We start from the raw sequence: 13562 nt of genomic DNA on the forward strand, positions 1-13562 counted from the left end.
CTATATTGTGTGATATGCCAAAGGGCAAACATGCTCCTTGATGTGATCTGTCGGCTATAATATAATATACACTTCATAATTAATTATAGATGATTGAATAAATTGAATAAGATTCTCACTAGTTAAGAGTTGAATTTTCCCCTTCTGTACCACCCAGAGTAATATCTAGTTTTGTTTTGCCTATCACAAACATTCAGATTCCTTGCTGCAAAAGAAAAAGGTAGTGGTGTTCATTTTTGGGAAACAAATTCCTGTTAGCTGTGTGTCATAGGGGCTGATGATTTTCAGTGATCTGAAGCAGGAAGCCTGAGGTTGCAGCTGTACTTGGTGCAGTGCTCAGCTTCTGAGTAGCAGTCGTGGTTTTGCCAACATGAACCACATTACTGGCAACAGCACATACCAAGATGAGGATTTTTCTACAGTAAAAAAAAAAGGGTGTTTTTTTCTTAAAAAAAAAGGTGCTGCAGTGAAGTAATTGATACGGTGACAGAATTTTACTCCTTTGTGTTGACATAGCTTTGTAGTATTTTTTCACTGTATGGCTCTAGATTTTTACATACATAACTATAATAATTATTGATTTTTTTTATTACTGCTTTCTCCCTTTGAGGACAGGTTCTGTATGTGGAAACTTGCTGCGGTAGCTCACCTAACAAAGGGATATTGTCAGGCTTTTAGAATTAACACTAGCCATATTGTACTTTTTTAAGAGAACACAGACACTTCCACAATCTAAATAAATAAGAATGAAATTATTATTTTTAATCTTCCACTTCAATACTGTAAAATTGCAGAGTAATTCTTGAGTATTTTCATTATCTACAGCTATAAAAGATCACAATAGTTTTTGACAAAACTTTAATTATAAATATTTTTTTAAGTGATTCAGTAATGCCCTTTTGTATTTTTTTGAGGTTCTTTATTGCTTATATTAACAATTCTAACATGTATAAAGGTAGGCATGGGCAGTGTTCAGTTTAAGTATTTTAGTGAGGTGTGGCCATTTAAAAAGCTATTTAAAAATTTAAAATTTGAGTCAAACTTTAGCCTTTGTTTTGCTCTTGTGGTGTCACTAGTGAGAATGTTGTTACTGTGGAATAAGTAGGTTGTGCTAAACATTAGCTCTACCATGAAATACCTTGTAGCACTGAAATAGTTCTTAAATGCGTTTGTGGCTCATGACAAAAAAATTTGTAATACAGTCTGACTCATCTGGTGCTAGTTGAACAGCAGGATATTCTGACTAAATACGGGTGTTAATTATGTTCCAGGGTAATTAATGGATCAGTTCAACTGATCCTTACGGTAGAGCTAACACATTTTAACTCCGAGACTCAGCCAGATACTGATGGAGTTGAATTCAAACCGACACCTGATGCTTTTGTTATGTGCCCGACACTGCTGAAGTCTCACACCCTAGAAATAGCAAGAGCCCAAGGCACAAGTCCTATATCCTAGTTTGCTTCCACTCACCGAAGAGCCACACCATAACCATACAAGCGTTTCCGTATCCCTCAGAGAACTTGTCATCTTATCATTAAAGTACTGAGTTGTAATGGGTGAGTTCTTAATGTAAGTAGTGAGTTTTTAGATTTCATGGTTCCTTGACTAAATATTAAAGTGTTATTGTTATATACAAATAAATTCATAGTATTTTCATATTTCATTTATTTAAAATAAATGTTTTAAGAGTTCAGTTTGGACCCTTCCAAAATGAAACTTGCAAGTTTTTATCGTAGAATGCGCATGCACTTCATTGACCCCTTTCTCATTGTGCTCACAATGCTCAAATTATGCCTGGGGCACCTGTAAGGCGTCCAGGGAATCCATTTTTGGATTATTCTGAGAGAATTCTTGCCAGTCTATGTTCAACCCATCAGACATAACTACATCGTTTCTTGTTTCTACATGATTCAGATGTGGTTTCCCACCTAATTTTGGAGTTCCCTGTATTAGGAAGGAATAGTTTTCTTTGGCACGCATGCAACTGCATACAGTGCTTGCAGCTACCCAAGTTAAATGTCTCCTCCAAACATCCTCCTCAAAAAAATCCTTAGCCTGAGGGTTGGTTTGGGGGGAACCGAGGGGGTGGGAGGGGTTCACGGAGCAGCACTATCTCAGGCAGCCGAACACTGGTGTGGTGGTTGTGCATGTGTGCAGCGTGTGTTGTAGCAATCATCTGTCCAGGCAAGGGAGTCTGCTGCACAGGAGCTGCAAAAGTACGTCACCAAATAACTGACTGTCCCAGGTACAGTCTGTGACACAGAGCGGCAAGTATTTCTCATTATTTCAGTGACTATTTAAAGAAATTTGTTTTTACTTCGGAAGAGCTTTTCTCCATCACTGTGCTTAGTGCAGCTGTGTTGAAAGGCTCATATTTCTGTTTTGAGACCAAGTATCCTGCTTCCCAAAAGCTAGAATGGTGATTTAGCTGATTTCCACCCCCATCTGCCCAGAGGACTGATTGTTAAACAGGATACTACTTCTGTGTTTGTAATGTACCCTCTGTTGTTTGGAAGCTGTAGTTAGGAGCACTAAACCATGTTGCATGGGGCACTACTTCAAGTGCTGACTTTGGCAGTAAACCTCACTCCACCAACACCATTTTTTGTCAATCAGCTTATTTTCAATGCACTTCCTCCTTTCCCTTCTCCCAAAATAGCTTCTGAATTTGTTTTACCTATACCTTATTTGCAATTCTTTTCCCAACCATAGAGCTACAAAATTTTTTTTAAACAGCTCAAGTCTGTCACTACAGTTAATTTATTCTTGAGAAGCTGTACAAGGGGTCATCTCCTTTGCATTTTCACTTCACAAGCACAGACTGAAGACTTATGCTTTCTCTGGGCAACAGCCTTCTTTCTGCCTCTTATTTTACATGTTTAGTTCTCTTGTTAAGGGTTTATGCTTGTACAGAAATACTACAGAACCTGAACTGCTCTTAAATTCCTGTAAGCCAGAAATACATATGTAGAGGAGAAATTTGATGGGTTTGTGCTTCCTGCTTAGACTAAATGTGATTCCTTGAGAAAAACCATTCCTTTCAGATTCATGAGAGCTTTTTTTTTGATTCTGAACAGTCCCATGTGGAGATGGATTTTCAAATTCAAGGTCATCCTTGGACATCTCCTGTCTGATGCATCCCTGCAGTTCTGAATGGTACCACTTCATCTCCACATACAAATCTGCAGGTCAGATTCATGTAATACCAGGTTCTCTGTGATTTGGATCACTCCTCATCAATTCTTTCTATTTGCTGTCCAAAAGTACTGGTTAGAAAAAAAAAATGATGATGTACATAGTGGGGTTTTCTAAAAAAATCCGACAGCTGTTACACATTGTATAAAATTCTCAGTTCTGACCAGCTCAGTAGCAGGTCGAAAAACTCAGAATTTTAACAAAAAATTATTTTGGAACTCAGTTTGTCAAAATCAGCATCTGTGATGTCCTGATTAAACTTGTGTCCAGTTGTCAGAGATTTCTGGAAAGGCAGAAATTTATTTCTTAAATAATTTATTCCTCCAGCGGGTCTATCTGCTATGTTCTCAAAGTATCAGTGGTATTCTGAAACCAAAACACCACAAGGAAGGGGGAGGATTATGTTCTGAATTAGAAAGCAAATTTCTTTTGAAGGTATTGCTCTACTTGTGAGAGAGTGAGGATTCCTTTCCTTCCCTTCGTCTTGAAATCCAGGTGAAATAATTGGGGCAGAAGTTGTCACTACATCTGTGTTCGGCCTTCAAGTCATCCAGACCAAACTTGCCAGACCAACCACGTACAGACTTCTACATACTTGTTCTGTTTGGGCAACTCTGATTAGTACTGGATGCTCCATGGTTAGTGGAATTTTTTTCCTACCTTCGATTTTAAATGGTGGCTGAGAAACCCACTCAAACAGGCCACTTCTTTAAATGACACATTAAATATTTTTAGGAGGCTGCACATAGCTGGTCGTCGCAAGGCATGTATTTCTCTCAGCAGGCCCTTTTCAACTTCGAGTACTTCCTGAACTTGCCTTTCTTGTATTTGTTGTGTCTTTATACATCAGAAAAAGAAAAACCCTTCCATTTTAGCTTATTTGAAACTATTCCAGTTGAGGATCGGAATAGTCCGTTGTTGCCTTACATCTTCTGCCTTATGTAAAGCTGTGCAATATGATTCCAAACACAAGTTTCAGGATTGTACTTGTTGCGTGGGCAGCAGGTATTAAAGAAGATTTGTTCCTTTTTCTTACACAATGTAGTACAGACTTACCTTATGTACATGTTCCAATGCCATGCACAATTTCTTGAAGCATGTGTAGGATCTTTAAAGTAGCTTGTTCGCACAGCTGAACACTCTCTTCCACCTTCAAAAGGTATGAGCGTGACTTTGAGGAGGTAGGAAGCCTAAAATGCAACCACCTTTCCTTGCATGTTCCCTGTGAAATCTACCTATTTCTCTTTATTTACTGAGGCAATATTTTTTGAAATAAAACATAGATGCCAGCCCTGTGTATCTTAAGCTGTCTTTTCACATAATTTGACCTCTCTTTAGTAGTCCCTTAGTTTAAATATCTCAGCCAGAGCTCTGACAAAGAGACAGGCTTCTGCTGAAGATGTATTGTAAAGGCAGTCAACAGCAGCCAATGGTAAGTACCATTTTCTTTATTACTCTCCAAGTCCCTTAATAATTAAGATTTCGTATTAAAGAATAAAGATTGTCAAAGTAGCATCTTCTTACTTTTGTAGCTTTGTCTTTTTCCTCTTCCTATTTTAATTCTTCAATTTCCTTGGTTTTTTTTTTGGTGGTGGTGGGTGTTGTCTTCAATATCTCTTTTTGGGTTTTGGTTTGTGAGGTTTTTTTGTTTTGCTTTTGCTTTTGTTTGTTTTTTTTTTTTTAACTTCCTGGAAGAAAGTTTTTTTCTGGAATAAGTTAGGTTTGCTTTTTTTAAGCTACCAAAGACATCAAGGATGAACACATATATTAAGATGTCAAATGCGTGATAATGAAGTACAAAACGTAGAGAAAATAATTTCAAACAGTCATTCTTATAAAAAGGATATCTAAATTCAAATTTCTAAGTCTATATATATGATTTAACCCAATAAAATAATCCTGTGCTTAAAGGTGTGAAACTTCAGTATCTTTCAGCCAAATGGAGATGTCTCACCACTAGACCACTAAAGAAAACTTAGGTTTCTTTGGGTGGGACTCCAAAAAAGTGTTAACCATGTTTTGGGAAAACAAAAATTGCTGTAGCTTGTCTCACTTGAACTGTTCTAAAAATTGAACCGTCTTTTAAAAACACTTTCTTATTTTTCTATTAGGTTATTTTAACTACGTATGCATGAGATTTTATATATGTATATTTTCTATTTCCCACATTTTCCTCCTCTGTATTTCCACATGTATTTTCTTAACTAACTGATACGTCCATCTTTCTGCAGCTGATCTGTGTCGTAACATACTCTTATTTGGCTTCTGTGCAGAGCCTTTTGGTTAACAAGCAAACAGATAAATCAGAAGTTCTCTCATGAAAACAGGACTATGTGCATCCCTCTCCAGCAGACACTTGGGAAACAGATGGATGCTGCCTTCACAGAGTACAGTAAAACTGAATTTGGAGTTAGCCACTCAGCCAACTGCAAGCTGCCATGCAGTTCTCTCTGCTCTTTTCACAAATGGACAATGTCTCTGTTAATTTTTCTGGTAGGACCAATGGGACTTGCTTTCTTTGAGGATTGGACTGTTGCTGTCGGTGGCTTTGCCAGAAGTAAGTGTTCCTATTTTGCTTTCATCTTGTGGTCAGAGACAGTACACTACCTCTGCCAAGCCTTTCAGAGATCTTCCAAAACTAACTTGCTAGTTTTCCTGCTAAAAGTCAGAAGAGAAAGAGGTGTTCCCATTGATCTCAGCATGCTGCTATGTTCCTACTAATTCTGGACCTCTCTTTGCTCATGGGATACCAGAGGGAAATCCGATTACATCAGCATTGCTCCAAATAAAAAGGAATTACTTTAACTGGTTCACAAGAGACTATTTCTACAGATAAGGATTTTTTAATACAGAGGAGAATTGTTTGCTTCTAAGACACTAGAACCTTTTTTTTGAAGAGAATTTTTTTTTACCTACTTCCTGCAAAATCATCACCTACTGTTCCCTCACAACTGTTACGTTCTCCGAGGAGAATTATCAACAGAACATCAAAATACTCCAACTAATACAGTATCCAACCTGTTTGTATGTGTTAAAGCTGCTCCTCTTTGACTTGCATCACTCTGCTGTGTCCATGTTGACTTGAAATCTGTTCTTATGATAGAGGTTATCTCAATCATCAGGAAGACCAGTGTAGCCACCTACCCTCAGTTACGGATTTTAAGGCGATTCTAAACTTTTTTTATTAGCAGAGCATTGCTGAGCTGTCTGCATCTTGCTTTTCTAAGGAAAAATAGCCCATCTCCATCACACTAGTATTTGCTGCTGATGCAGTTCTTGAGACTGTGAAGGGTCTTCACTGAGTGTCTGGAAATTAAGAATGCCAATATTGTTAGAATAAACACCAGTTTTGTTACACCAGGAGCCAAAATCAGCCAGCACATAAAGTGTTTTAAAACAAGGAACCTTTTCTGTCAACTGCCTGGACAATGGAAGGAAGCTTTCCACGCTTCTCAAGATTTTGACTTTACAGAAACCTGCTCTAGTCTAGTCAGAGAATAACAGAGATGGTGATTTACATCCCTCTCTGTCCACTCATCACTGGGACATCTTCTTCTTCTCTCGAAGTTCCTCAGTGACCTGTGGAAATTCATGGCTGGGGAAGATTGTGTGAGCTGCATTTTGCAGAAAAGAGCTTGTGTTCACAGCAGCACAACATTGGATTATTTTGCATTTAGTAAAATAGAAATGAGAAGCCACTAGTATGAAAACCAACAAAAACAAGTCTAAGCTCTTAAGATATTTTGTAAGAGAGATGTGTCTCATAGCACAAGAGAGAAATTCATACATCTTTTTTCATCACATCCCTGTCATGAAAGTGCCTTTTGCTGCAGAAGGTAAATACTGTGCAGCTTCTGCCTCAACTGGGAGGGAGACTCAACTCCTTTGGTGGCAGTTTACCATTAAGAACACAACTTTGGAAGGCTGAAAAATTATAGTCTTTCATCTGCATCTTCTTTCAAGTAGAGGCTATGAACCAAAGTGTTGTTATCTGGAGAACAGCTGTGAGAGAGAGATTGCTGGGCATTAAAATTTCTGGTTTTATCTTCAGAGTAATTTATGGGGAGGGAACTAATGTCTTGTTAATTCTTAGAGGTACAAGCAATTAGTTTGAGGAGCTATTGACTTTTTCTCCAATAGTAAGAACACTTTAAAGATAGTAAAAAAATAACAGAAACTACAATTCAAGGCCTGAGTTGTACACAATCACCTCACCTCAGAGGCTACCTGGAGAGTAGAAGTCTGGCCATAGACCTTGTGACATGTTACAGCACCATGTGTAGAGAAATCTTTGATCAAGAGTGGTTGTGTTTGAAACTGCTTTCAGCTTAACTGGAAGACTTTCCATTTGCAGCCCTTCATTCTAATAAAGTGGTCCTGAAATTGTGATCATCAGCTGCGGCATAAGCAAAACTTTTTACTTTAGATTGGAACCATTGAAAGACAGGCCGTTTATTTTCTTGATACAACAGAACCCTTCGTTACTGGGAAGGAACAGCTGTGCTTCCCTTCCATTTGAAAAACAACAACAACAAAAAAAAATCACTTTTATTTGGTGCAACATACAACAACATGGCCATACAATTTCTGCAGTATTGTTTTCCTGGTGATGTAACAGCAAATTTTAACACAGGGCTCACCTGGGGTATATTGTGGATTTCTCTTGGGTGAAAAAGGATGTGATGCTTTTGAACAGACCGCAATGCTCACTACATGCTTACGAAAGGCAGATGTTAGCGTAATGGATTAATTTGGGTTTCTTTCTTCGCTTTGGTTCTGCAGTGCTTAGAAGTTATGTGAGAGAGCATATGTGTCTGGCTGTGCTTCTCCCACTCCTAACTGGATTTGCTGATGCTTATATAAAGCTTGTTATATATGGGTTATTAAATACAGTATTTCTGTGCAGCATTTCCAAATATGAGATTAGTCATTGCTCATCATGGTAATGATATTTAATGTTTAATGTAGGGAAGGTGAGAAATGTTTACTTTCTGCTTCCCAGGAGCACAAGCAAAGGAGGAAACTGCTGCCACAAGGAAACTTACTTTATATTTTGAGTCTCTGTCTGTTCTTCCTGGGTTGAAAGAGCATTTCTATATTTGATGTGCAACAGAGACAAACCTGTAAACAAAGCACAAAACAGGTAGTTTCTAAATTTTGTAATAGGCACATGTAGTGTTGTTGCCAAGTCTTTTGGCAAAAGCCCGAAGGGAAGTGGGGAAGAATATGACCATTAAGTGAACAAATACAACATATGGTTCATTGGAATTGCTTGCTATTTGCTCTTTTCCTCTGATAAATTGCATTTTACTCTTTTTTTTTTATATCCTACTTCTGTATTTTTTTTGTTTCCTGCCCTCAGAACTTAGTCTTGCTGGTATCATTATGGGTCCAGAGAATCACTGGTCCCAAAGAATCGGATGCTCCGAAAACTACCACGTGAAGACACATTTGCATAAGAATCTGATTGAGAAAGAAAATTGCTGTTTTCTTGACTGGCAGAAGAAGGGAGAGGTACTTTGTGAGTCCAGATATGCAATGACAGAATTCATTGGAGGACAGTAGCAGATGGATGGGGTCAGGATGGCCAAGGCACGGATGGAGCTGAGCTTGGCAAGGGACGCAAATAATAATAAGAAGGGCTTCTACAGGTATGTCAGCCAGAAAAGGAAGGTCAAAGAAAGCTTAACCCCCTGTGATGAGCAAGACCAGCAAACTGGTAACAACAGATGAGGAGAAGGCTGAGGAACTCAACAACTTCTTTGCCTCAGTCTTCACTGACAGTCTCTCTTCCCACACTTCTCGAGTGGATGGACCACAAGGCAGCGACTGGGGGAGCAAAGTCCTTCCCACTGTAAGAGAACATCAGGTTCGAGACCACCTGAGCAACGTGAACATACAGAAATCTATGGGACCTGAAGAGATGCTTCCCAGAATCCTCAGGGAGTTGCCGGATGTAGGTGCCAAGCCACTCTCCATGACATCTGAAAAGACATGGTGAAGTCCCTAGTGACAGGAAAAAGGGAAACATTGCACCCATTTTTAAAAAAGGTAGAAAGGAGGATCCTGGGAACTACCAACCTGTCAGCCTCACCTCTGTGCCTGGGAAGATCATGGAACAGATGCTCCTGGAAGCTATGGCAAGGCTCATGGAGGACAGGGAGATGATCCAAGACAGCCAGTACAGCTTCACCAAGGGCAATTCCTGCCTGACCAACCTTGTGGCATTCTCTGATGGAGTGACTACATCAGTGATCAGGGAAAGAGCTATGGATGTTGACTGTCTGGACTTCTGTAGGGCCTTAGACACACTCCCCCACAACATCCTTCTCTCTAAATTGGAGTGATATGGATTTGATGGATGGACTGTTCAGTGGATGAGGAATTGGTTGGATGGTTGCATCCAGAGAGTAGTGGTCAATGGCTCAGTGTCCAGATGGAGATCGGTGAGAAGTGGTGTCCTTCAGGGGTCCAAAGTGGGACCAGTACTGTTAATATCTTCATCAATGACATAGACAGTGGGATCAAGTGCACCCTCAGCAAATCTGCAGATGACATGAAGCTGAGAGGTGCAGTTGACATGCACCCCTGGACCCACGTGAACCTCATGAAGTTCAACAAGGCGAAGTTCAAGGTCCTGCATCTGGGTCAGGGCAATCCCCCACCAGTATCAATACAGGCTGGGGGATGAAGGGATTGAGGGCAGCCCGGCCGAGAAGGACTTTGGGGTACAGGTGGATGAACAGCTGGACATGAGCTGGCAATGTGCGCTTGCAGCCCAGAAGGCCAACCGTATCCTGGGCTGCACCAAAAGCAGCGTGGCCAGCAGGTCAAGGGAGGTGATTCTGCCTCTCTACTCCGCTCTCGTGAGACCCCCACCTGCAGTACTGTGTCCAGCTCTGAGGCCTCCAACATAAAAAGACATGGACCTGTTGGAGCAAGTCCAAAGGAGGGGAATGAAGATGATCAGCGGGCTGGAGCGCCTCTCCTGTGCAGGCTGAGAGAGTTGGGGTTCTTCAGCCTGGAGAAGAGAAGGCTCCAGGGAGACCTTATTGTGGCCTTTCAGTACTTAAAGGGGGCTTAGAAGAAAGATGGGGACAGACCTTTTAGTAAGGCCTGTAGCGACAGGACAAGGTAATGGTTTTAAACTAAAAGAAGGTACGAGTCAGACTACATATAAGGAAGAAATTTTTTATGATGGGGTGGTGAAACACTGGCACAGATTCCCCAGAGAGGTGGTAGATGCCCCATCCCTGGAAACATTCAAGGTCAGGTTGGATGGGGCTCTGAGCAACCTGAGCTATTTGAAGATGTCCCTGCTCACTGCAGGGTGTGGTAGACGAGATGACCTTCAAAGGTGCCTTCTAACCCACAATATTCCATGATTCTCTTCTATGATCTAAAGAGCTAAGAGGCTATGACCAAAAAAAAAAAAAAAGGGGATGGCAAATATGAGGCAGACTTCAAAACAAAATTAGCAGAAAGAATGTGAGCTGGATAAAGAAGGAAAATGGTATTTACTAACTTCCTCCTTTTCCGACGTTTCAGCTTCTGTAGTTTAGTGTTTGTGGAAAATCTTAAGCCTTCAAATTTGAACGTGAGCATCAACTTCTATTTCAACTCTGCAAGAGAGACTTTGATCCTCAAAAGTTAAGAAAATAATAAAGCAACTAAATTGTAAACCAGGTGGGATTTGTAAATACATATACAGTTGCATTTTGACTAGAAATCTTTACTGAGAAATTAGAGAAAAAATATTTTTAAATTTGTTTCTAAAAGGATGCAATCATTTTAGGAGTTAATTTAACAGGTTTTGACTTGTTTTATCCACGTAGCTCCTATGACAGCAGACACCTCTTGGAGGTATTTTTTGATGTGCATTTCAAAATTTCATTTAGAGATTGGCAGAGCTAAAAGGACTATCTGCTCCTCTCAGAAAAATACATACTAAAGTTTCATCTCTGGCCCTCAAAAGAAAAGCATCATAGAAGAGAAAGGGCAAGAAAACTTGAGTCTGTGGAAGCAGCAGGGTTAAGAGGTCGGTCTCGATGACCTTATTCCCACATGTCTGAGTGCTTTGTGATGCTGCCATGACTGTGCAGGTACAGCTCTGCCCAGGCACCTGCTTCTGTCACATCTCAGCCAAAGCGTTACGTTTAGCACTGACCTTGTGGTGGTCAGGCCTTCGAACTGCTGCTCTGCCCTTGTTTCAGTGATTGGTGGTGCCATGGATCAGCAGGCAGTTAAAGAAAAGATTTCCTTTGCCACTGTTAAAATGAAATTAACTGCTCATTTGCATTTTTTCTTCCTTTAGCACCAGGAAATACATTGCTTGAAGAAAGCGGATGAGCCTTCTTACTCCCACAGTCCCTCAGTACTATCATTTGTATCTGAGAGTGCTGCACCACCCAAAACACTACTAAGGAATAAGATACGTGATGAAAGACTGCAAAGGTCCTTCAGACGCCCTTTTTATAAACAGCATTCTTATGCCTTATTTCCACTTTTCCTCCCCCTCCCCCCCAAACTTATCTGAACATTTTCATCTTTGGATGTCTGCTGGCAAGGTCTGAATCCTTTACAAACAACTTTTGTTTACAAACAAGTGAAGCCCCTTTGGGGGAGCAGGTATACTGCCTTGGTAACCTGTGTAACTCAACTGCTAGCAAACTACTATGTTTGCCACCTCCAATCTTGTCCAGAGAGTGTTTTTTTAAAATTATTACTTTTAATATGTTTGTGCATCACGGCATATCAATTAACATTTAACGACTGTGATGCTGTAAGTATCCTCCGAAACAAAGGCTGAGCATGACAAGAGTTTTCACAAGCTTTTTAGGACAAGGTTTGTAAGTCACTGTCTTGTCCCTGCTTTCTCTTCCTTCTCACAGCTGGCTGTAATCATAAGGAGACTTTCATACTTGGCTAAAACGGGCTTTTCTCAGATTTTCTTTCCACCAAGAACAGTATTACTGATTTCTTTGCTGCCCCTCTGGTGAAAGACAGTTTGAGACTTCGAGTGAAGCCACGGTTTCATGCTTTGGACTGGCTCTTTGGAGGTACTTGCCCTTTTCCTTTGGAGATGATCACTCCCAGCACCGAGTTTCATACTCTGGCTACTCCTGTAGGACAAGCTGATGCAGACTCTGAGGACTGCTAGACATGCACAGCTAGTTTTGATCTCTGAGCCTACAAAAACTGTCAGTTCTAGCCTGATGTGTGTACAATCTTGTAACAGGCATTCTTTGAACCATATTTCTTGATGTTTGCCAAAACGCAGCTTCACTTGGAAACATGCATTTTCTTTTTTTAAACTACTCCAGCACTGAGTGACAGTAATTAACCACTGGAAATTAACACACTTTTGACTTCCGTGAAAAATCCAAATTTCTTTACTACAAAAATAAAAACTACTGTTGTTGGGAAAGATTTACCACAGCTGCATCTGTTCAGGCTACCACAACTAGCTGTTGGCCACTAGACATATGGGAAATTTTTCTACAATCTGGGGGCTGCTAGAAAAGCTCTAACACAACAGCATCATATAGATGGATGAACAGCGATACGTTTCTTTACCTCAGTGAGTACTAGTCCTTAGTGTCTCATACTGGCAATTTGATTTTCCTAACAGATCATATAATCATAGAATCGCTGTGGTTGAAAAGGACCTTTACGATCAGAGTCCAACCATTAACCTAACACTACCAAGTCCACCACTAAACCATGTCCCTAAGCACCACATCTCCATCTCTTTTAAACACCTCCGGGGATGGTGACTCCACTACTTCCCTGAGCAGCCTGTTCCAATGTTTGACAACCCTTTCAGTGAAGAAATTTTTCCTGATATCCAACCTAAACCTCCCTGGTGCAACTTGAGGCCATTTCCTCTCATCCTATCGCTTGTTACCTGGGAGAAGAGACCAACACCTACCTGGCTACAACCTCCTTTCAGTTAGTTGTGGACAGCGATAAGGTCTCCCCTGAGCCTCCTTTTCTCCAGGCTAAACCACCTCAGTTCCCTCAGCCTCTCCTCAGAAGACTTGTGCTCTAGACCCTTCATCAGCTTCGTTGCCCTTCTTTGAACTTGCAAAGAATGAAATACAGATGTCTACTTCATTTATTGCTGCCTGACTATTTGTAACTCCATCAGTCATTCAAACTCTTTTAAGATTTTTTTCTGAACTACTGTACAAGTAAGCTGGGTTTAAAACACTAGGGCAGTGCATGTGGACAGGCACACATACAGTCATAGCGGTACACAGCAACAACAGCGCTCTGTGTGTAAACCACTTTACAGGAGAAACTAATGAACTCACTTTTATTAAATCAGTTTATCACAATAGTTAAGTTACAAAAATAACTTC

The sequence above is a fragment of the Nyctibius grandis genome, chromosome Z, assembly GCF_013368605.1.
Source record: "Nyctibius grandis isolate bNycGra1 chromosome Z, bNycGra1.pri, whole genome shotgun sequence".
In the NCBI taxonomy this organism is placed as follows: Eukaryota; Metazoa; Chordata; class Aves; order Nyctibiiformes; family Nyctibiidae; genus Nyctibius; species Nyctibius grandis.